Raw genomic sequence first — 24,764 nt, 5'->3', positions numbered from 1 at the left:
AAATAGAAATAAAATTTCTATTGAATGGATAAAAATATATATTTCTTTCTATATAAAGATATATTTTGTATATTTTATATAAAACATGTAATTTTGTGTATTTATAGAATATATATGATTAGTATATTTGTATAATATGTGCGATGTATGCATAATAGTAATATATAAATTATATATTTATATAAAGTTTATATATATAAATAAATATTCATATAAATTATATATATAAAATTTATATACATATAAATATATACGTATAATTTATATTAAAATATAAATTATACACAAATAATATATATTGATATAATAATAATAATATTCTGCAGCTCTGCCTGGTCTCTGTTTATAGAAATAGAGTGAAGTATAGAAGTATAGAAGTATAGAAATAGAAATCAAATTTCTATTCAATTTATAAAAATATGCATTTCTTTATATATAAATATGTAGTTTAGATATTTAGATATGTAATTGATATTTTTATATAATGTATATAATTTATATAGAATAGAATGTAATGCAATGCAATGCAATGCAATGTAATGTAATGTAATGTAATATAATATAATATAATATAATATAATATATAATTTCTATATTTATATAACATTTCTATAAATATATAAAATACATGTAAATATATAAATAATATATGAATAACACGAATACCAATACTAACACTAGTATTGATACTAATACCAATACCAATACCAATGCTAATAATAATAATGCTAATGCTAATAATAATAATAATAATAACAACAATAATAATAATTTTCTGTATCTCAGCCTGGCCTCAGTCCCAGCTCAGCAGGACGTGCCTCATTTCCCAGCCTTGGGCATTTTTGGGGATTTTTTGGGACTTTTTGGGGGATTTTTCTGGGATTTTTGGGGGATGTTTTGTGGATTTTGGGGGGATTCTTTTTTTTTGGGGGGGGGGGGATTTTCTGGCATCTCACAGAACCAAGGGAATTATTTAGGTTGGAAATGCCTTCACCACCTCTGAGCAGCTGCAGAATGCGCAATTCCTCAGCAATTCCTCTGGGACGGGCGCACAAACCCCAAACCCCCTCGGAAGGAAGTTCCCACACAGCCCCAACAAAAGCCATTGTGTGCAGAGCACAATTAACACCCATTAATATGGTTCGGATTAATCGGCGAAACACAGCGCGGCAAAACTTGTGGGATTTGGATAAAACCCCAAATTTACCGGAAAATTCAATGGGGAGCATCAGCTGAGCTTCAGGAAGCCCATCCCAAATGCGAGGAATTCTATTTTTGAAGCCGTTCTTGATTAATTCCTGTGGAAATCAGATTTCGTTTTGCAGCCCTGAGCTGCCGTATATTCATTTTTTATGGGGAATCCGGCGGCTGGAAAGCACATCTCGGATTTCCCTATAAATATCCCAGCAGTCCCAAATGCTCTCTGCTCTCAGGAAACTCTCACTGACTTTCTGTCACAAAGTCCAACCATCACTGTCTCTTCCCCAACGTGTTTGCTTCCAGAGCGAGGCCCGACTTGGTCCCCACAATTCAATCCAGATTCTCATTCCCAGAAAAATCTCTTCCTCATACTTGGAATCGTGGAAATCCACATGGGAAAATCAAATTTGGGAATTTGATCAGTTGGGTTCTGGAGTCAGGGGTTTATGGATGGAAATAAAGAGATTTATTCCCACTTCCATGGAGATATAAAATGATACCAAATCCAGAGGATGGAAATGCAAGGATCCAATTCCCTGCATTTATCTTCCATGGAGATAAAATGATATCAAATGATATCATATCAAATGATATCAAATCCAGAGGATGGAAATGCAGGGATCCAATTCCCGGCATTTATCTTCCATGGAGATAAAATGATATCAAATCATATCATGTCACATGATCATATCATATCAAATGATATCAAATCCAGATTATGGAAATGCAGGGATCCAATTCCCAGCATTTATATTCCATGGATGATATCAAATCATATCATATCATATCAAATGATATCCAAATGATATCAAATCCAGAGTAAGGAAATGCAGGGATCCAATCCCTGCATTTATCTTCCATGGAGATAAAATGATATCAAATCATGTCACATGATCATATCATATCAAATTATATCAAATCCAGAGGATGGAAATGCAGGGATCCAATTCCCTGCATTTATCTTCCATGGAGATAAAATGATATCAAATCATATCATATCAAATGATATCAAATCCAGAGGATGGAAATGCAAGGATCCAATTCCCTGCATTTATCTTCCATGGAGATAAAATGATATCAAATCATATCATATGATCATATCACATCAAATGATATCTAAATGATATCAAATCCAGATTATGGAAATGCAGGGATCCAATTCCCTGCATTTATAAATGTAGGGAAGATAAAATGATAGGGAGATAAAATGTAGGGAGATAAAACGATATCAAATCCAGATTATGGATCCATTTCCCTGCATTTATCTTCCATGGGTGATATCAAATCATATCAAATCATATCATATGATCATATCATATCAAATGATATCTAAATGATATCAAATCCAGAGTAAGGAAATGCAGGGATCCAATCCCTGCATTTATCTTCCATGGAGATAAAATGATATCAAATCATATCATGTCATATGGTCATATCATATCAAATGATATCAAATCCAGATTATGGAAATGCAGGGATCCAATTTCCTACATTTATCTTCCATGGAGATAAAATGATATCAAATCATATGATATGATCATATCATATCAAATGATATCAAATCCAGAATAAGGAAATGCAGGGATCCAATTCCCTGCGTTTATCTTCCATGGAGATAAAATGATATCAAATCATACCATATCGTATCAAATGATATCTAAGTGATATCAAATCCAGACTAAGGAAACGCAGGGATGCAATTCCCGGTTAATTAGCCCTGGAAAACGATTGGGTGCCAGATCTGGGCACGCCGCTCCCTTTGGCAGCCCATGACAGGTTTCTCCAGAAAGCGCCGAGGAAATGAAGACAATTTTGGAGCAAATTGATCAGAGTGCAAATATTGATCCTTTTGGAGTGCATCAAGGAGGGATTCCCCCCCTTTAAGAACAAATTTTCTTGCGTTAATGACGCCTTTAATGCGGAATTCCCGCAGCAGAGGGGGCAGAAACGCAGGAAATCATCCAAGGATTGGCAAACACTCGGAGCAGCCGCAGCGTTTGCTGCTCGCGGGGGGAAGTTTACAGCCCGGACTGCGTTCCGATGGCCGTGCATCTCATTAGCATATGCAAATCGGCTGCTTCCAAATTAAAGTGGGAGCAGCTAGAAACCGCTCCGTGGCTGCTTGGGAAGCGAAATTCAGCCTTGCCCAAGTTGGTTTGTAGCTTGGCTTTCCACAAACAGGGCAGGCTTTGCAGGGAAAATCGACCGGGCAAAACTGAACTACTCGGTGTTTACTACTGAGATACTCCTGACTCATTGACCAGGAGAGAAAAGGAGTTTGAATTCTGGGCAGAATTTAGGTAAAATTGTGGGCCAGGATGGTTTTCAGTGAGAATTCTCCTTGTTGCTGCATTTCCTCGGTGGGGATCCCTGAGAGAATTTCTGGGGTTTGGAACAGCCTGGGGGACTCTTCAAATTCCTTCCACTTTCAAATCCCTTCCACCTCCAAATCCTTCCACCTTCAAATCCTTCCACCTTCAAATTCCTTCCACTTTCAAATCCCTTCCACCTCCAAATCCTTCCACCTTCAAATTCCTTCCACTTTCAAATCCTTCCACCTTCAAATTCCTTCCACCTTCAAATCCATTCCACCTTCAAATTCCTTCCACCTCCAAATCCTTCCACCTTCAAATTCCTTCCACTTTCAAATCCATTCCACCTTCAAATTCCTTCCACTTTCAAATCCATTCCACCTTCAAATTCCTTCCACTTTCAAATCCATTCCACCTTCAAATTCCTTCCACTTTCAAATTCCTTCCACCTTCAAATTCCTTCCACTTTCAAATCCATTCCACCTTCAAATTCCTTCCACTTTCAAATCCTTCCACCTTCAAATTCCTTCCACTTTCAAATCCATTCCATCTTCAAATCCTTCCACCTTCAGACCCTTTCCACCTTCAAACCCTTTCCACCTTCAACTCCCTTCCACTTTCAAATCCTTCCACCTCCAAATCCCTTCCACTTTCAAACCCCTTCCACCCAAACCATTCCATGATTGCCTCAAAGTGCCAGGAAAGCTGCTACCTCCTTCTTGAATATATTTTAATATATTTTGACAATATTCTGCTGTATTTATTGCACTTTTGGCTCTCTCTCCCCACTCTCCAGCCCGTTCTGGGGTCAGAAAGCCCAGCCTGGATGTCCATCCCCACACGATGCAAAGCAGGAACTGCTCCTCTTTTCTCCTCTTTCATTTCTCCTCTTTCATTTCTCCTCTTTCTTTTCTCCTCTCTCTTTTCTCCTCTCTCTTTTCCCCTCCTTTCCTGCTCAACGGCGGCACGAAAGCAAAAGGAAACGCGTTCTCCTAGTCCAGCAGAAATATTCAAGGGGGTGAGTCAGGAGTTCCAAAAATACATTTCCTGAGCTGCAAAACAGAGCTGGATGTTGCCATGGCACTTTGGGAAAATTCCCGAGCCTCCAGCTCGTTTCGGAGATGAATCCGAGGGAGCCAGCCCCGTTCTCGGTCACTGTTACCGCTGATTTCATTTGTTGCTTTTGCCCTGCCTCCCAGGTGCAAAGGCAAAGCTCGCAGAGGGATTGAAAGGAGCGGGATTGCTACCGGTGCGTTCCCAACAACGGCACAATCCCACTGTTCCAGAATGTTCCAGACACCGCCCAGCAAGCGTGCAACATCCAACAACAAACGAGCTCTGCGCTTCCCAAAATCCCGTTCCGTTTTCCCGATGAAAACCTTGTTTAAATCAGCTCTTGTGCTCCCGACAAGGAAAAAGCAAAACCACATTGTCAGAGCGGGCTCTAATTCACATCTGTTGGAGTTTGCGATGTCGCCTCACCCTGAGTCCATCCCCAGCCCGTTCTACAGGAAAAAATAAAATCTGAACAGATCCTGGTGAGAAAAACAGCTGGAAATGGAAGCCTTGGGAAGCCAAGCAGGGAGGGATTTGATTTTGGTGCAAAATCTCCAGTTCCTGTGAGATGCAAATCAGCTCTCAGCCAATCGCTGGGCTTTGCAGAAATCAAAATTAGGGGAGAAAATCAATAAATTAGCAATTTATTAGCAATTGCCAGGGATTTAACAATCGTGCCTCCATCATTCCCTGCAGCAGATCAACCCTGGGTTTACATTTCCAGTTTCCTGTCTAAAACAGATTTAACACCGTTCTGACATTTCAGGGTTTTCTCGAGAAACAACTCCCAGGGAGCAATTCCGTCCATCAGAGGAGGAGGGAAAAAGCCAAGGAAAAGGGATAACAAAGTGTCCAAGAGCAGATTGGATGGGGTTTGTCCTTGCTTTGGGCAGGGGTTCAATGGGGTGAGCGTGAGATCCCTTCCATCCCAAACCATTGGGATTGCAATGGGGTCACCATCAAATCCCTTCCATCCCAAACCATCGGGATTGCAATGGGGTCACCATCAAATCCCTTCCATCCCAAACCATCGGGATTGCAATGGGGTCACCATCAAATCCCTTCCATCCCCAACCATCGGGATTGCAATGGGGTCACCATCAAATCCCTTCCATCCCAAACCATCGGGATTGCAATGGGGTCACCATCAAATCCCTTCCATCCCAAACCATTGGGATTTTCCATCCCATGGGGTGACCATCAAATCCCTTCCATCCCAAACCATTGGGATTTTCCATCCCATGGGGTGAGCATCAAATCCCTTCCATCCCAAACCATCGGGATTTTCCATCCCATGGGGTGACCATCAAATCCCTTCCATCCCAAACCCTTGTGCCCATGTCCCACCCCCACTGTGGGTGGGCTGTGCCCAATCCCAGAGCCATGGGCACTCCCAGCCCCGCTCTGGCCGCTCCGTGCCCGCTCTGGTGCCAGCCCGGCGGGCACTCCGGGATGAGCTGTGCCCGTGTCCCATACCCGCTCTGGCCGCTCCGGTGCCAGCCCGGCGGGCACTCCGGGACGAGCGGAACCAGCCGTGGCCGCCCGGCACTCGCGGCTCTTTGTCTGGCCGGGCTCCCCGGTCTGCGCGCCCATCTGTTCTGCCTCCTTTACAATTCCCCTTTGAAGCTCCCGGGCAAGGATTCTCCTCTTTGTTTGGCCTCCGCTCCCTCACGGGCGGCTCGGAGTTCAGAGCCGGCCCGCCCTGGCACCGATGTGCCAAGGAAATCAATAAATAAATTCAACCCCTGTTGCACTGGCATCCAGTTTGTTCCTTTCCTCAATTTACGGTGGCAAATGTTCCTGCAGATTGCCGGGAAATGGTTAAAAAAGGGAAGCGAGCGAGATGGCTTTTCTTGGGCAGAGATGGAGAAACAATTTCAATTTCTGGACTCCCAAACTTTGGGAAACAGAACACCTGTTTGTGAAACACCAGGATTTCCTATTTGCTCCTTGCCCCACTCCCCTGTGTGACTGCAGCGTGGAAATCACAGATTTCCTTTGCCCTGCTGCACACTGGGAATATCCCCAAATCCATCCCAAGCGCTCACAAACAAACCCATTCCTTGATTTCCTCTTGGAAAAAATACGAATCTCTCTATTTGTTTTGTTGGATTTTTTTCCCCAGTCCGTTTTCCTTCCTTGCCTCATCGAGCCAGCGATAAAACACAAAAACGGATAAAGGTAAAGGCGTCAAATATGGCAAGGGTTAATTAATAGTTCATTCATTTTCCCAATGGAACAGGAAATTTTGGGGCCTGAAGGGAAGCCAAGGGTCTCAGGTGTGGTGGCCCCACATGGGTACACTAAAATCTCCTCCTGCACAAGGAAAATATTCCTTACCCCAATGTTTTGTGCAGGAAACACGGAATAAGCGGGCCCTGAGAGACAAAACCTACCAAAGCCAGATTTTCTCCTAAAAAAATCAGATTGCACAAAGTTGAAACACCAACTCTTTCTGAAATGCAGCTTCTAAATGAATTCCAAATGCCTGGTTTGCCCTGGGGAGGTTCAGAGCAGGGAAAAGGGAACAAAGCTCTGCCTGATTCACGACTGCCATGAATTGCATGGAGAAGGCAAAAGCCAAAAGCGGCACCGAGGCCCAGAAATGGTTTAATTGCTGCTATAAAAGCGTGACAGGGACTGAAACGTTTTCCTTTCTTTGAGGGAAGCCTTGGCCTTGATAGGATCTCATTAAACCTTGCTGGAAAGGAAAACCATCCCATTTACAGGATAACATCTCCTCCTCGTGCTTCGGGTCCTTCCAGGCTTGAGACACGAGGCACCGAGCAGGAAAACGTGGATATTTATCTCCTTGCTGCCAGAAAAAGTCCTGCAGAGGGCAGGGAACTTCCATGGGATGGGATCTGCAGCCTGGAATGGGGAAATCCTCCTGCTGGGGATCATCTCCCACTCTGGAATTCGCTCCCAGGTTGGACGCGATGACCTTGGGGGCGTTTCCCAAGCTCGGCCCTTCTGGGAGTCTGTGATTCTCCAGAGCAGGTCCCAGGGCATGAAATGAAAATGGAATTTAATCTCCTCCGTGGATATGAGAAAAGAGCAGTGGAAAAAACCCTCCTGGTGCTTTTAGTCCCTTTTCAAGAAGTTCTATCCAATAAACGTCTTTGGCCAACTCCATTAGGGAGCAATTAGACCTTAATGGCCGTCTAAATCCATTATCAGTGGCCATTGAACCTTGCAATATTTAAAGATAATATTTAATTGGAGCAAATTAATGGGCTGCCTGCGGGACCAAAGAGATCTACTCAGGCTCTCTGCTTTTCCACCGGGGATATTTCCCTTTGGGGAGTGTGGCAAGAGGCTGGGAAAGTTGTTCCTCACCTTCGGAGTTAAATAAAAGAGTTAAAACCGGAGCAAAATCTCAAACAAACACCTGATTAACCCTTCTTGCCGCTCCCATTATTTCCATATTTCCATATTTATCCATCCATAGTTATTTTTGATCCAGGTTTCCACCATTCCAGCTTGCTCCAAGCCCTGATCTTGGACACTTCCAGGGATTCTGGGGCAAAAACTCCTCTCCAACCCTCTCAGAGCTCCCCAGCCCAAGGAAAATGTGAGTTGCACACAGATCTAGAAATTCCAGTTTAGGAGGACATTTCCCCATTTCATTCCCCAGATCTAGAAATTCCAGTTTAGGAGGACATTTCCCACTTCATCCCAAGGTTCTTCCCTCTCCATTTCCCCCAGATCTAGAAACTCCAGTTTAGGAGGACATTTCCCACTCCATTCCCCAGATCTACAAACTCCAGTTTAGGAGGACATTTCCCACTCCATTCCCTCCACATCTACAAACTCCAGTTTAGGAGGACATTTCCCACTCCATTCCCTCCACATCTACAAACTCCAGTTTAGGAGGACATTTCCCACTCCATTCCCTCCACATCTACAAACTCCAGTTTAGGAGGACATTTCCCACCTCGTTCCCAAAGAACAGGAATGAAAGCAGGGAGAACCCTCGATGCCGTGATGCTCTAAGATGTCGTCGCCGGCGTCTCTCCGAAGCCAAGTGACGACATCCAACGTCTGCACTATTTCAGTGCCTGGAGAAGTTCCCTGCTGGAGAAGCCTGGAGAAGCTCCAGAAGCAGGTTGCCATCTCCTTGGCACGTTGGAAGAAGGTTAGAGGTGTTTCCTCTGCGAACCGAGCGCTTGAAATAGCGCTGACTTTGCACGGCGGAGCTGGAGCTGGCGCCCGTCCACGGAATTTCCCAGAGTCGCAGCCAGCCCCGGCGCTGAACACGCGTGGAACGCGGCGTGGCAGGAGGGCAGGAGAAGATCCTGCCGCCGGCACAGCCTCTGGAACTCGGCTGCGGTGGGAATCGTGGAAGGGCTTGGGCTGGAAGGACCTTCCAGCCCATCCAGTGGAGTCGTGGAATGGGTGGCGCCTTAAAGTCCATGAATCCTCTCCTGGCCTTAAAGTCATGGAATGGGTTGGACCTTCAAGCCCAGCCAGTGGGAGTCATGGAATGGATTGGACCTCAAAGCCTTTGGAAGATCAGTTTCCACCAAGAAAGCACCAGAATGCAGGATGGTGGAAGGAAGCGATGGATGGACACCAAAGCTTTATTCCAGCAAGGAACCACCAGAATGCAGGATGGTGGAAGGAAGCGATGGATGGACACCAAACCTTTATTCCATTAAGAAACCACCAGAATGCAGGATGGTGGAAGGAAGCGATGGATGGACACCAAACCTTTATTCCATTAAGAAACCACCAGAATGCAGGATGGTGGAAGGAAGCGATGGATGGACACCAAACCTTTATTCCATTAAGAAACCACCAGAATGCAGGATGGTGGAAGGAAGCGATGGATGGACACCAAAGCTTTATTCCAGCAAGGAACCACCAGAATGCAGGATGGTGGAAGGAAGCGATGGATGGACACCAAACCTTTGGAAGATCTGTTTCCACCAAGAGCTGCTGTGCCCTCACAAAGCTAATTAATCCCAGGAATTCCAGCCGTGGAAAGCAGCAATTAGGGAACGGTGCCCGGCCTTTGGCTCCCTCAGAGGAGCTCCATGGTGGGAGAAGACACTGGGGGCCATTCCCTGGACGGGTCCTCCTGGGTTTGGGGTCAGCCCATCCTGCCCCACGCGGGGCACCGGGCCGTAATTACATGCGCTCCTGTCAGAGTGGGATCTGTAGTACATCGTTAATGTGTAAATGACTAAATAACTTAATTAGGTGAAATGAAGTGCACTTACAAGCACAGATGCTTACGTCGCATCGGGATAATGTGCTGTGTGGGAATATATCCCTGGTTTTTTTAAAGATGTTTATATTTAACACTAGGCCAAGGAAATGAGGAACACGCACTGGCGAGAAGGATGGCAAGGAATTTTTTTTGAAAGGGAAAAATGTTTGCCACATCCTTACAAAGTGATGGAGGAAACCATTTTTAAATCGCTTCAAAATGCTGGAAGGAACCAACTTTTTCATCCCTGCAAACATCCCGGTGCAATCCTGAGGGGAAAAGGACAAAAAGCGGTTCTTTGGGCAAGCTCCAGCTTTCCACGGAGCCGACAAACGGAACGGGAGAAGCGCTTCTACTCATCCATATTCATCCTTCCCTCTTCCCAAGCCGTGCAACCCAAGCGCTGAATGAGCCAAATTACGGCATGTGCGCTTCAAGGAGGCTTCAAGCAGGAAATGAGAGATCTCATTCGCCATCGATGGATGAAAGGGAAGGAGATGAGGAAGCTGTGGAGCTGGAGCACAGCTTATTGCCAGAAAACATCCTGGGCTAGTGGTCAAGTCCTTCCAACCCAAACCATTCCAGGACTCAAGGAGAGGAAATCCAAAATTCCCAAGCTGCAGCACCCACATAGCATTTTCTATGTTATTGATTAATTAGCTGCCTCTAATGACAAAGAGAAGCAGCTCTTGGTCAGAATTTCAACAAATTCCTAAACCCAGGATTTAGGAATCTGCCCAAATTTGTGATGATTCCATCCAGAACCATCACTAAATGAGAAGTTTTTCCTGCAAGTCCTCTAAAGATCCCTTTTGAAGCTGGAGAAAGAAGTTGTCACAATGATTTTGGGAGAGCAGAATTTGGGACTGAGTCAAAAGCGTCGGAATAAGGAGTTGGAATCTGTCGCTATTAGTCACTGCCTCGGAAGCACAGCCAAAGCCGTTCGTGCTGGGGATGTTGGGAGGAATTTTCTAGGCTGAGATGAAACGGTGAGGTGGCAAATATTGCCTTCCTCTAGGTGCAAAGGAGAATTGTACCTGGCAGGAAGGGCAGAGGAGGTGTTCGCCTCTCTCCTGGGAAGCGTCACCCTCGGAGGAGCCTCCGTTTCACATCTCCTCCTTGGGAGCCAAGCGAAATCAATTAATTCTGCGACTGGAACCAATTAACCCTGGCGAAAGCACAACGCCGAGCGCGGCGGCGGTCTCTGATAAATGGGAGAAATGGAGGAAAGCCATAAATAAGAACAGAAAACACCACAGGCTGGGCTGTGTCAGGTGGGCTCCTCATTCTTCAGAGACGGCACGAGAGTTTGAGGGTCTAAAAACCAACAGGGACCTGCACAAAATGGGGATTTCATTGGGAAAGTGTAAAACCAACAGGGACCTGCACAAAATGGGGATTTCATTGGGATGGGTGTAAAACCAACAGGGACCTGCACAAAATGGGGATTTCAGTGGGATGGGTGTAAAACCAACAGGGACCTGCACAAAATGGGGATTTCATTGGGATGGGTGTAAAACCAACAGGGGCTTCCACAAAATGGGGATTTCATTGGGATGGGTGTAAAACCAACAGGGACTTGCACAAAATGGGGATTTCATTGGGAAAGTGTAAAACCAACAGGGACCTGCACAAAATGGGGATTTCATTGGGATGGGTGTAAAACCAACAGGGACCTGCACAAAATGGGGATTTCATTGGGAGGGTCTAAAAACCAACAGGGGCTTCCACAAAATGGGGATTTCAGTGGGATGGGTGTAAAACCAACAGGGACCTGCACAAAATGGGGATTTCATCGGGATGGGTGTAAAACCAACAGGGACCTGCACAAAATGGGGATTTCATCGGGATGGGTGTAAAACCAACAGGGACCTGCACAAAATGGGGATTTCATTGGGAAAGTGTAAAACCAACAGGGACCTGCACAAAATGGGGATTTCAGCGGGAGGGTCTAAAATCCAACAGGGACTTCCACAAAATGGGAATTTCAGTGGGATGGGTGTAAAACCAACAGGGACCTGCACAAAATGGGGATTTCAGTGGGATGGGTGTAAAACCAACAGGGACTTGCACAAAACGGGGATTTCATTCTGAGGGTCTGAAACCCAACAGGGACCTGCACAAAATGGGGATTTCATTGGGATGGGTGTAAAACCAACAGGGACTTGCACAAAATGGGGATTTCATTGGGAAAGTGTAAAACCAACAGGGACCTGCACAAAATGGGAATTTCAGTGGGATGGGTGTAAAACCAACAGGGACTTGCACAAAATGGGGATTTCATTGGGATGGGTGTAAAACCAACAGGGACTTGCACAAAACGGGGATTTCATTCTGAGGGTCTGAAACCCAACAGGGACCACCACAAAATGGGGATTTCATCGGGACGGGATGGGATTGATCCCGTTTAACCGCAGCACCTCAAAGCAGGGCCGCGCTCCCCGAGCCGGCTGTACAAGGGGGATGAAGAGAGATCCCTTGAAAGAGACACCTTAAACTCTTATCTTCAAGGGAGATAAAGCTGCCTTATCTCCGTTCAGAGCTGTTTGAGGGAGATGGGTGCCATCTGTGACACGAGCCAGCAGCTCGCTCTCCCTTCCTTTCCTTTCCTTCCCTTCCCTGCTCCCAGCACGGGAACAATGCTGTGCCTCCAATCCCTGCCTGGATCCGTTCCTGGCCTTATTCAGCTTTTTTTTGCCCTTTTCCAAGCGAATTCTGAGCCCGCTCGACAGATTACCGCAATTCTCTCCTGAGCCAGGTCTCGCCGACAGCAAGGGGCTTAAAGCAGCAAAACATCCTTGTAAATATTATTGATAATATTCTTGTAAATATTATTCATCACATTCTTGTAAATATTATTCATCTCCTTGTAAATATTCTCAATAAAATTCCAAAGTGATCGCAGTGAACACCCAGCTCCATCCCACCCCTCTGGACACCATCGCGGGTTGATTTTTCCGGCGCTGAGCTGAATAACAGCAAACAAGTTTCTCTTCTAAAAAATCAGAAAGAAATAAATCTGCTTCTTTTCTAATCCTGCACTTTCTATTTAAGCTCCTGCTCTTTTGGATTAAGGAAAGAACAACTCGCCATTAGGGCCTGCCCTGTTTATCAACGTCGCAATTGTGCCCGAGAGCCACAGGAATTATTTTACACTTCAAAAGATGCTAGAAACCAGTTCTATCTCTATTTAAAGTTTCAATATAATGTTTAATAAAACTCATCCTCCCCTTCTAGTCAGACACTGTGGTTTGATGGCTGCAAGCCTTTGCAGGCAGGGGGATTCCGGGAGCGGAAAAATGCAAATAAAAATGACTTGACCTGCTCAGTTTTGGCTGACAGGGGTTTCGCTTCCTTCCTCCCCTCCTATTAGAAAGAAGTTTTTAATAGGCAAGAGAAGGCTGAAATGCCAGGGGTGAAGCCGCTGCCTCAGTCCCATCCACGGACACAGGAGCATCCTTGGTTTGGAATGTGCTTCACCGGTGCCCCACAGCACACTCACAAAGCAGTGGCACAGCTTTCAATTCTGCCTTTGTGCTGCCAAAAAACTCCATTTTGTGCCCAGTTCTGCCCCAGAGAACGAAGGGCTTTTCCCGTCCTAAACGAGTCCCTCTGTGTGCATGATCTAGGAATCGATTTTCAGTTTGATAAATTCTGCTGCTGCAGCTGAGTTGGGCGTGTGGCTGAAAGGAGAGGACAATTTAAGGCCAAGAATTCTGCGGTCAGAGTCGGTGCCAGGGCGGCAGCACCCGTGCGAGGCGCGGCGCGCGGCGGGCACGGATAAAATCCGAGCTCTGTCCGTCTGTCCTGACCCTGGGTGTCCTTCCAGGTGAAACTCCTGTCTGGAATTCCTGGTTCAGCAGCACATGCCCAGGGTTTGCTGTGCGCTCCAGCCACGGGCAGCATCGCTGCTCCGCGCTGACCAAAGCTCTGCACGAGCACCGAGCGAGCGCCGGCGCCGCTGCTAATTACCAGGGCCTCCATAAGGCACAGATTCCAGCCTGGAAACACGGATCCGGGCAGCAAAAGTGGGGAATGCATGGAAAAGGACAAAAAAATGTGTGGCATATGGATAAAACAAAAAAAATCACGGAATATAGAGGAGAACTTTAGGAGAGGGAAAAGCCCGATGTCCAATGTCTTCCATAGGGCAGAGATTCCAGTGTGGAAAAATGAATCCGTGCAGGAAAAATGGGGGAAATATATGGAATAAAACAAAAAAATAGTATATAAATAAGATCAAAAATGTATATATAAATAATTTATATATAAATATAATTGAAGACCTTAAGAGAGGGAAAAGGCCAATGTCTTCCATAGGGCAGAGATTCCAGCGTGGAAAAATGAATCCGTGCAGGAAAAATGAGGGAAATATATGGAATAAAACCAACAAATATGCGGTATCTAAATAATATTTAAAATTGATATATAAATAATTTATATATAAATATAATTGAAGACCTTAGGAGAGGGAGAAGCCCGATGTCCAATGTCTTCCATAGGGCAGAGATTCCAGCATGGAAAAATGAATCCATGAAGGAAAAATGGGGGAAATACATGGAATAAAACCAAAACATTATGTGGTAGTAATAAGATTAAAAGTAAGATTATAATAAAAAAATTAATTAAAAATAAATAAGATAAATTATTTATATATAAATGTAATTGAGGACCTTAGGAGAGGGAAAAGCCCGATGTCCAATCTCTTCCATTAGGCAGAGATTCCAGTGTGGAAAAATGAATCCATGCAGGAAAAACGGGGGAAATATATATAAATAAGATTTAAAATTTATATTATATAAAATTATATAAATAAAACAAAAAAATTCATGGAGTATAAATGTGGACCTTAGGGGAGGGAAAAGCCTGATGTCCAATCTCCTCCATAAGGCAGAGATTCCAGCATGGAAAAATGAAACCATGCAGGAAAAATGGGGGAAATATATGGAAAAAACCCAAAACATATGTGGTATATAAATAAGATTAAAAATTTATATTGATAATTTTATAATTTATATAAAAATTATATATATATATATATATTATAAATATAATTGAGGACCTTAGGAGAGGGAAAAGTCTGATGTCCAATCTCTTCCATGAGGCAGAGATTCCAGCATGGAAAAGTAAATCCATGCAGGGAAAATGGGGATAATACATGGAAAAGGACAAAAATATAGTATATAAATAAGATTAGAAATTTATATATAAATAATTTATATATAAATATAATTGAGGACCTTAGGAGAGGGAAAAGCCTGATGTCCAATGTCTTCCATAAGGCAGAGATTCCAGCATGGAAAAATGAATCCATGCAGGAAAAATGGGGGAAATATATGGAATAAAAACAACAAATATATGACATATAAATAAGATTGAAATTTATATTATATAAAAGTTTATATTATATAAAAATATATAAATAAAAAATTCATGGAATATAAATGTGGACCTTAGGAGAGGGAAAAGTCTGATGTCCAATCTCTTCCATAAGGCAGAGATTCCAGCATGGAAAAATGAATCCAGGTAGGAATAATGGGGGAAATATATGGAAAAGAAATCAAAAAAATGCAGTATATAAACAAGAGAAAATAATTTCTGCAATACAGATGAGAACTTCAGGAGAGGGAGAAGCCCGCTGTCCATTCGCTAATGCGCTGGTTCATAAATGAATTCCCTGGTTTGTGGTGTTTACAAAAGAGCTAATTTTAGGAAAGGGAATTTTGCTGTGTTTATCCAACAAGACCCAGGATTTCCTAAGTAAGTGGATGTTTCCTCAGAGTATAAAATCAACAAAGGGATTAGGGACAGCGAGCCCAAGTGAGGCGACGCTTGCTGACAACCCGGAGCCCGCCGAATAAAGAATGGTGCGGGCTCCGCTCGGCCCTCACGCATCATTTTGTGCACCATCCAAGGGAAACTGTAATCTGGGAAAAGCAGGGAAATCTGCACAAAGCCACGACGTGCTGCTGCTGTCAGGCTCTCGGGCCACTTCCGTCTCTGGTGGGGCCTCTCCCAAAGTACCTGCTGTCACTGGTCCCTTAAAAGCACCATTAAAGCCGGGATGTGCCCTATGGAAGTCTCAGCAGAGAGACTGCGCTCCCAGCCATGCCCAAATCCGCCCAAACAGCCCCGTGCCGCCGGAATTACAGCGCTTGGCTCTGTCCCAACCTCTTCCCTGGCTCTCTTTGTTCCTGAAATCCCAGAGAAACGAGTCTGCTCCGGGTAATTTCATTAATCCCAAAGATTTCAGCCTCTCCTCCGTCAGACAGGCTGGAAGTTTGTATTCCAGCCACAAACTTCCCGCCGAGGTTTGTCCTGGAAATGCTGCCGGACTCTTCAGAGCAGGTGCTCCCGCGGTCCAAGGCCATAATTCAATCAAGCCTTGGGCTGACGTCAGGAACAAAAAACAACTCAAAGGCTGTTTGTGAACGGGCCCAGAACCCCTGAGATTCAATTAGAGCCTTGATATTCCATGGGGAATCTTATTTAGCTGGATTTAATATCACCGAAGCTTGGGAGCGGTTATTTATCAAATAGGGCGAGCGCATTTAAATGTACAGGCAGCGGAACGGCGCGTTAACCCCACCATCCCAAATTTTCAGCAGCAACTCGGGCAGGGAAACAGCCTGGTTTTTAGATACAACGGCACAAAAACCACCCAATCCCTGGTTTTTAGGGATTATGGCTAGGAATGAGCCCGGGGATTTCTGTGTTTTGTCATTTGTGGACAGGCAGAAATGCCCAGTGATGTCCCACAGGGTTTTGGTTTGGGGTTTAACATAACTTGGCTGGGATCATGGAACACACACATATAGGGTGGAGAATACACACACACGTATAGGGTGGAGGATACACACACACATGTAGGGTGGAGGATACACACACACATATAGGGTGGAGGATGTACACACACATAGAATGGAGGATACACGCATGTATAGGGTGGAGGATACACACACAGCACGGAGGATACACATATAGGGTGAGGGATACACACAGAGCATGAAGGATACACATAGCATGGAGGATGCACACACGCACATATAGGATGGAGGATACACACGTGTATAGGGTGGAGGATACACACATGTATATGGTGGAGGATACACACACACATAGGATGGAGGATACGCACAAAGCATGGAGGATGCACACACATAGCACGGAGCATACGCACACATGTATAAGGTAGAGGATACACACATGGCATGGAGGATACACACAGACACATAGGATGGAGAAAACACACATGTATAGGGTGGAGGATACACAGATGTATAGGGTGGATACACACATGCACACATAGGATGGAGGATACACACAAAGCATGGAGGATGCACACATACATAGCATGGAGCACACATAGCACAGAGGATACACACACATGTATAAGGTAGAGGATACACATATAGCATGGAGGATGCACACACAGCATGGAGAATACACACACACACATATAGGATGGAGGATACACACACACATATAGGTTGGAGGATGCACACATACATAGCATGGAGGATACACACACATAGCACAGAGCATACGCACACATGTATAAGGTAGAGAATGCACACACAGCATGGAGGATACACACACACACATATAGGATGGAGGATACACACACACATATAGGTTGGAGGATGCACACATACATAGCATGGAGGATACACACATAGCACAGAGCATACGCACACATGTATAAGGTAGAGGATACACATATAGCATGGAGGATACACACACAGCATGGAGGGTACACACACACACATAGGATGGAGGATACACACACACATATAGGTTGGAGGATATACACACATGTAGCATGGAGGATACACACGAAGCATGTAGGATACAGATAGCATGGAGGATACACACACATGTATAGGATGGAGGATACACACACGTAGCATGGAGGATATATACACACATACATAGCACAGAGGATACACACACAGCATAGAAGATACACACACACACATAGGGTGGAGGATACACACAAAGCATCGAGAATGCACACACACACAGCATGGAGGATACACACAGCATGGAGGATACACACACATGTAGCATGGAGGATACACACACACATACATAGCATGGAGGATACACACACACACGTAGGAAGGAGCGGCTAACACACACATGACTGAGAGACGCCCATCCATGACAAAAGGACGCACACGTGTGACAAAGCAGATGTCTGTACACACACATCCGTGTGCCTAAAGGGACCCTGCGCGCACACATGACAAAGCAGCGGACAAAACTGCCACGCACGCAGAGGATACAGCAGACGCCACGCACACGTGTGGCAGGGCAGAGTGCCACACATGACAGAGCGGGTGTCACGCACACGCGCGACAAAGAAGGAGCCCGTCCGTTCCCAGCCACACGCAGCCAGGCGGCAGTGCCCGGCCCTGCCACTGGGAAGCTGGGCACAGGGCAGGAAGGCCGGGAATGCTGCCAGCAATGGCGCCTGCATCCTGCGTGGCACCTGCCGCCGCCGCTTCCCCTCTCCCGGGAGCCTGGCTCCTCTGTTCCTGCCGTGCCAGGGTCACTGCTGTGCCACAGAGCTGCAACAAAGCTGGAGTAAACCCCGAGTAAAGGGCACGGAGAGAACCCGACCGTGCCCGATCCCGGGCGCAGAGCATCGGCCAGACGCCGCAGTCCGGCAGCGCCGGCTCCAAACTGGACGCACACCCGCACACACGACAATGGCACACAGCTACTACTGCCATTACTAGCAGGAGTAGGCTTGAGGGATGTGGTGATTGCCACAAAGCTCTCACACCAACAATGCACCCAGAATCCACCCAAACAATCCCATTTTTCCTTCTGGATGAGGCTCCACTGCCCAGCATTTACCGTGGAGGAAGGAATCAACACTCCAGCCTCTCTCCAGGCTTTTCCTAATGGAGTTTGCTAGCAAAAGAAATTACACAGCAGCATTCAAATAAAATTTAAATTAATTAAGAATTTGGGCATTAATTAAGAATTTATTTGGGCATTCCAACCCTTTGCTCTGTCAGGGAGTTTTCCCTGCAAGCAGCTCTGAGATGGAAATTCGTGCCCGATTTCAATGGCGCCTGCATCCAGCATGGCACCTGCCATCGCTGCTGCCTCCCCTCTCCCGGGAGCCTGGCTCCTGTTCTGCCGTGCCAGGGTCACTGCTGTGCCACAAATAAAGCTGGAGTAAACCCTGAGTAAAGCACACGGAGAGAACCCAACCCAATCCCGGGCACAGAGCATTGGCCAGATCCTGCACTCCAGCAGCGCCGGCTCCAAACTGGACGCACACCCGCACACACAACAATGGCACACAGCTACTACTGCCATTACTAGCAGGAGTAGGCTTGAGGGATGTGGTGATTGCCACAAAGCTCTCACACCAACAGTGCACCCAGAATCCACCCAAACAATCCCATTTTTCCTTCTGGATGAGGCTCCACTGCCTCACATTTACCATGGAGGAAGGAATCGACACCCCAACCTCTCTCCAGGCTTTTCCTAATGGAGTTTGCTAGCAAAAGAAATTCCACAGCAGCCTTTAAAAAAAGATTTCAAATTCATTAAGAATTTGGGCATTAATTAAGAATTTGGGCCATTCCTCTGCTTTGCCAGGGAGTTTTCCCTGCAAGCAGCTCTGAGATGGAAATTCGTGCCCGAATTTCCAGGCTGGAAAGCTCGGAAGGACACAGAGGTGAATTTTGGGCACAGGACACCTCCCGGAGACCCCAAAATCAGTGCAGCCCCTCCGTGTGTCCATGGCACCGAGCGAGGGGCAGCATCAGCTGCGGGAGGGAATTTGGCACCGACTTTTGCCCATAAATAAGGGCAAATTCAATTATTGCAGGGAGCGGGATGGAGCCGGTGCAGCAGCAACTCCTCGGAGTAGCCCCTGGCAGATGGCACATCCTCTGCCATGTATATTCATTTTCTGTGCTCCATCATCTGAAACATTCCCAGGTTAGCCCAGCTTTTCTCCCTCATGTCCACCACCCTGGGACCTGGGAATATTTTGGGAAAGGACCTTTAAGCCATAACTGCTCCTTAGAAAATTGCAGAGCTGTTGTTGTATTTAAATCCCAGCATGAAAACCTCAGATCACCGGGTCCTCCCTTTTTCCTGTCATTTGCAGAGCCCCGCATTTCCAGCTACAACAAGTTTACCGCGAGGAGTAAATGTTTGAGCTGTAAGGCTTCCAAAATGACTTTGTTTATCAGAGCAGACGAAGGAAAAAAAAAGCTGAAGGAATCATTTGAAGCTCAAAGCAAAACTGTTTATAGGACAGCTTTTAGAGCTCCAAGATTCCAGAGAGATTTCAGCAATTAGCAGCATAAACTTCCATAACTTAATTCCCTTCTATATGTGCATTATTTATTCCCTGTTACAATTCCACAAAGAGATTCCCTGATGCTATAAAAAAAACTCAAAACAGATTCTTCACAACATTCCTCAGATCCCAAAGCAGGGGCTTGAATCCTTTGGCTTAGCAGACTTAAATCCTGCTAATAAGGAAAATATACAAATAATGCCCAAATTCTGTTTAAATAGTGAGAGGGAGATAAAAAAATTCAATCAATTTATTTTTGCAGTAGGAAAAAAATCAGCAGTAAAAGATGAAAATTTGGTGTTAATGGGATTATTTGCGCCTATTTCGCTTTCCTTGGGAGTTCAGGCCACAGTTTGTTCCCTCAGATGCAGGGAATATTGGGAGCCATCATTTCTGCTCCTGCTAAACTTGAAAACAAATTAAATAACTTTACTTTTGCAAAAATGAGCAGTGAAAGATGAAAATTTGGTGTTCCTGGTATTATTTGTGCCTGTTTCACTTTCCTTGGGAATTCAGGCCACAATTTGTTCCCAGATCCTTCAGATCCAGGGAATAATGGGAGCCATCATTCCTGTTTCTGCTAAACTTAAGAAAAATTAAATCACTTTATTTTTGCAGTAAAAAAGATAAATTAAAGATGGAAATTTGGTGTTGCCGGGATTATTTGTGCCTATTTCGCTTTCCTTGGGAATTCAGGCCACAGAATTCCAGAAGAATTCTGACAAAAATCCACACGAATTTGGGAGTGGCACGAATACAAATCCAATAGGAAAAAGCCAAATTGTACCTCACGTAATTTTTTTTCCCTGAACTCGGAGCCAGGCCTAAGTTCCCTGGTTTAATTTTGTTCCCAGCTCCTTCACATCCAGCGAATAATGGAAGCCATCATTCCTCTCCCTGCTAAACTTCAAAAAAAATCCAATCACTTTATTTTTGCAGAAATCAGCAGTGAAAGATGGAAATTTGGTGTTCCCAGGAATGAGGCATCGTTCCTGTCCCTGCTGAACTTGGCAAGGCCAGCACAGCGTCCCCACACCGAGTGACATTTGGCTGCAGCGGCTCCGACGGGAATTCCGAATTATTAAATATATTTAAGGGAGCATGGAAGGAAGGAGGATGAGAACAGCACCTAAAAATCTCCATCTCCCTTACCCAAGGGGAATGAGTGAGCTGGGTTTGTGTGGTTAATTACCACCACAGCTCCCAGACTGCAATATCTGACATATCAGCCTTGGAAAACAGGGAATAGAATTCCAGAGCCCTGGAATTCTGCCTGGCAAAGGTGGCAATGTGAGGGAACGCAGACAGAGGCACCACCCAAACTCCAGCATCCCTCTCCCTCTTTTCTGGAATATCCCGTGCAAAATGGGAGCCGCCCATGGAACCGCAGCAGCTTCCTTTTAAAAGCTGGTTTTTACACAAAAATCTCCATTGTAGGGTTTTTTCCCTCTCTTTTTTATTCTTTTGAATGGCATTTCTGCACCAAACTCAGCCCTGGTTTCCCAAAGCCTCCCTGGCACGCTCGCTGTTCACACAGAGCAGCGGGATCCCAGGTGTGCCTCACCTGAGCAGCCCCAAAACATCTTCCCAATTCCATTTTTGTGACGGTCAGTCAAACAATAGCCACAAAGCCCTGCAGCTTTCCCACACTCCAAACCCAGACTGTACCTGTAAAAACCCCGCCATATTCCTTAGAATTTCCTCACCGAATCAAAAACCTCAGGAACTGAAACTGTGCTGGATTTGTGATTCCCTCGTTAGGGACGTATTAATTTGTTGCTCTAATGCAGGCCAAGCCCTAATCAAACTAATGGCAAAATGAAAAGCGAGGATTTAAATCCTTTCGAGGGACTTTGCTGGGTTTGCTCAGGCAAAGAGTGGAGATTTTTGCCTTTTTTCTGGGCAATGATAAAAATTCCGCTTTCCTCTGATTCTGCTGCCGCCCACACGCTATTCAAACAGCTACAGAGTGGGCAATCCAGAACAGATGCTCCCAAACGGAGGTAAAATTCCAGCCTTTAAATAGAAGGAGCAGAAACTGAAGGGAATCAGGAAGATGTGGGCTTTGATGAACAGCTAAAAAACCGAAATATGTCAAATGTGACAGACCCGGGGAATTCTTGGGGGAAAAGCTCCTTCAAAATGCGATCCCCAGCGATCATCTCTTCATTTTATAGTGCCTCACCCTCAAACGGGGACCAATTTCAGATAAATTTACTACGGAAGCCATTGCAAACTCCTCCCAAAATTTTAGTCGATGCGAGAAAATGAAATTTTTTTGTTGGCAACCGTCCTAAAAAAAAGGGCAAACAAAGCAGGAAAAATAAAAAGCAACGCCCCACTTCAGCCCCACTGAACGTGCATTGTTCAAGCGAAGTAACAGCTATTAAATCACTTTCCAAATAGGATCTAAATTGGAGGCAGCTCCGGGGGAGCTCGCTGCCCAGCGCCTCCAGTGTCCCCCAGTTCTCCCAGCGCGGGTCAGAGGCTGCAGCCGTGCTCCAGTGCCCCGCGCCGAACACCTGCGAACATCAAACGCCGGCTCCTGCTCCTTCCCTGGCCTGACAAAAGCCTTTCATGTGAAAAATGCTCCCTGGGAATGTCACGGCTGGAGCTCAGGTTACATTCCTTTCTCCCTGCGGCCCTCCCCGCCTCGGAACATGGGGAGAAGCCATGTTTGTGGAATTCAGCATTCAAAGGGAGCGGGGCTTTACTTTCTTTTCCCTCGCGCGTCGCAAATCACAACACGGCATCACGGATTAGCCGAGCAAAAAGCCACGGGGATGACTTTAAGCAGGAATTATTCCCACACTTCCTAAAGTCCACTTAGTTTCACTTCCCTGCTTGGGATTACTTTGAGGCGCCTGCTTTTTATTTTAACCTCCCTTTTCCTCCCCTCTGGAACAGAACTTTGGGCTTAGTGCAGACAATCTCCAGCAATCTGGTTTGAAAGAGGAATATTTAAAGGTCAGCTCAAACTTCAGAGGGACAACTTGCAGAAGGAAAAGCAGGATGCAGTTCCCCGTTAGCAATCTGCATAATTACAATAACAGCCTCTGTCCGCTGTTACTCACGGCCAGGTATTCATTCCCAGATCCATCCCAGTTTCCCAGCCCTGGACAAACAACAGCCACCAAGTCCATCCTCCAGGCCACAAATCCACCCTTTAGCCAGGAGCAGCGGGGGGAACTCACCCCCGACTTTTTGGGGCAAATTCCCTGTTTAATGAGCAAGCAATAATCGTGCAAGTGGGGAATTGGCTCGATTTTCCCTTCCAGAGCCACCCTGTGCTGCCATTGTGCGCGCAACCGCCGCCGCTCCACCAGCTTCTGCCTCATCCTCCTCCTGCCACGGGCGTGCCAGGCAATTCTCTGGCAATTCTGGCCAGGTGTTGTTTTAGGTGGCTTTTATCTCCTTATTCCTAACTTCCTGCAGCTCATTAAACCATCCTCCTGCCTCCCAAAATTCCTCCGATTCCTTCGATTCCTAAACCCAATTGGATCGCTCCCTGCTCCGATTTGCGCTCCTGGTGCCAAGGACTCCAGAGGTGAGCTTTAGGAGGAATTATTAAATATAACTCTGGAGTCATTTGCTGTCAGCCCAAGTGGTGCTTGCTGCATGGACTGGGCTCTGAGCGTGACAAATTGATTTGTCTGGCACAACCACTCCGCGCTCCTCTCCAGTGAAAACAAATAGAGTGGAGATTCTAGATCCGGCCTCATCACTTCCAAAATTGTGGCAGAAAAGGACAAAAACCGGGATTCAAACCTATAGCTCAGGGTTGGACAGTTAGCCCAGCCCAACAGCAAAATTCTCCAAGTTGCTAGCTCGCAATACAAGCAAGTTGCTAGCTCTCAGTATAAGCAAGTTGCTATCTCTCAATATAAGCAAGTTTGGGAAGATAAAACAAACCCAGGTTGTCATTTAGAGCCTAACTAGAATAAATAGAGCCTAAATAGAATAAAAGGCACAAAATGAGTGTTTAGGTGGAGATTGATCTGAAGGAAACCAGACCAAACTTCCAAGCCGAAATGCCGCTCAGGAAATAAAAACCTGAACGATGCCCCAGTGCATTGAATAAAGCACTGAATTAGGAGGAGTCCCGAAAAGAGCAAAGCTGCAAATATCAGGTGTGAAACTCCCTGCAAGGAGGGGTTTCTCCGTGCATTTCAGGGCAGCCTTGCCCCAATTCCCCACACAGTGTGCTGGCATGTGGAATTGTCTGGGAATGCAAGCCCCGCTACTCCCTACCTGCGCACGGAGGCACGGAAAGGCAGCTGCATCCCAGAGCAGGGAAACGTGCTCAGGGATCTGTGGGAGCTCTCAGAAAGCCCCTCCAGAAACTCGGGTTGCCAGACAGTTCCTGTCCACACACGGTGTGCGCAGAGAGCCCGAGAGCGCTTTTGTCATGCCAGTGCTGCTCGCAGGGAGCGCGGGAGATGCCCAGCAGCCCTGCCACAGCCACCTCAGTCTCAGCAAAGTCTTCCCAAACACCCTCGCGTCTGAAAGCAAAACACCCTGCCCGAAAGCAGCGAGAGAAAGTCACTGCAATGATTTCATTGCCAAAAATTATTCCATCGGCGCACAGCCCTCTCTAATCCTAAAGGCTTGTTTTCCTGCTGTTTAGTCTGGGATACTTGTTTTATTT

Source organism: Melozone crissalis, unplaced genomic scaffold, assembly GCF_028551555.1.
Source record: "Melozone crissalis strain CALT ecotype California unplaced genomic scaffold, PUWL_Pcris_2 ptg000136l_1, whole genome shotgun sequence".
NCBI classification, from domain to species: domain Eukaryota; kingdom Metazoa; phylum Chordata; class Aves; order Passeriformes; family Passerellidae; genus Melozone; species Melozone crissalis.
The sequence above is the reverse complement of the archived record's forward strand: the minus strand, read 5'-3'. Positions refer to the sequence as shown.